The sequence below is a fragment of the Gavialis gangeticus genome, unplaced genomic scaffold (assembly GCF_001723915.1).
Source record: "Gavialis gangeticus isolate Ggan-Ray unplaced genomic scaffold, GavGan_comp1, whole genome shotgun sequence".
NCBI lineage: Eukaryota > Metazoa > Chordata > Crocodylia > Gavialidae > Gavialis > Gavialis gangeticus.
Window position 1 is genome coordinate 136,639,187 of NW_017729024.1, and position 1,637 is coordinate 136,640,823.

Consider the following 1,637-nt stretch of genomic DNA (forward strand, 5'->3'; position numbering starts at 1 on the left):
GATAAATATCCATTTTACTCCCTATGTTACAGATTTAGGGTCTTATAATAGAGTCAGGTTTCCTTATGAATGCTGAAGAGTACATACTACAAAACCAATCATCAGGTTTTTGTGTATACTGTAGTCACATTAGTAGATGTTATACTTTAGTGATGTCTGTGTAACTTCCCCCAGCTTTTCTTTGATTATTCCTGAAGGTTGGTCAGACTTTTGCTTTGTTGAATTTCTAACTACACGTATGTATTCTCTCTTGATGTTTCTATTGGAGCTGCCTGCAAAGAAACCAGAAGAGAAAAAAAATCAGTCATGTCCAACTGAGATTGGGAACTGCAATCAATCAGTTTTTCTGAGCAAATCTTAAAGGCCCAGTTCCTCCTATCTTCCTTTCCCAGACAAACTTAAAAACAATAACTATGAGTAATCACTATTTTTATAACAAGATGTCATGTCCTTATAACTAATCTACTAACTACATTTGCTAAAAATGTTCACTTGGCTTCTTCAATGCCTTGCATTGTTACCCCAACTTGCAGTCTCCTTTGGCATATCAGTATTACTGTTGCCAGGCAATAAATCTATTTGTTCTGACACTGTTATGTCCTGGGGCTCATTTAGCCTTACCTGCTGTGATGGTTGCCTGTCAAAGATCTTCTTAGGCAAAACAGCTGATTCAGTGCTTCTTATCTCCCTCCCTTCTGGAAGTTGGAGAAGACAGCCCATTCATCCATGGCAGGGGGTCCATCTGGAGTGACAGCCTCATAAGACTGCTGGGCAATCTCTTGGGAAATCACTGCAGTTTATGGCCTATAATTCTCACCATACAGGTACCGCTGTATCATTCTCTTGAACTGGTGGTGGCTCACAAGACCCACATTATCTTAATTTTTTTCACTTGACCTTATCTGTCTCTCTTTATACTTCTTCAGATACCCAGTTTTGAGTGCTGACTGCAATGTTTTCTTAATACCAGAGTATTTTGTGCATATACATCTCAGTTACTTCCATTCAAGGAACTCAAATTGCTTCAACTAAAAAATATTTCTTGCAACATTCTATGGTTCCATCAGACAGAGAAAAATGGAAAAGGAGATACATAAGTGAATGTACCTAAATCTTATTGGAAGCCATTGGCAGAGAACTCATATTTCTTTGTTTCTCTGCCCAGGTCCCCTGCCTTAGCATTTGAATATTTTTATCACATTAATTCAAATTAAGTATAATGAAAAATGTGGCATATTGTACAGGTTTGCTGTCATACCTTTTTCTAGTATTGCTTTCCATCTACAATTACATTTCAATTTATACTTTGACATATGTCCCCAAAATATATGACAATTAATTTAACAGAACTTTCTGGTCTACTTTCCAGGTACCTGGTAGTGAAAGTACAGGCAAAGTGTTGGTTTTAAAATGAATGTTCGTAGTTAGCTTTCATATGTGGGGGGAAAACACAGGAACTTTCTTGTCTTTTGTTTCTGGAACATGTATGAACTGATGTTGTTCAATGCCTGATGCAGCTACTAAAAGGGTACATCCAGACCAGTGCAGTTTGTGTTGCCTCAAAGCTGTTTGAGGTGCTGTGAACTGCATGCAGCGCATTTGCATCCATTTGCCATGCTGCTAATTTGCAGTGTGGC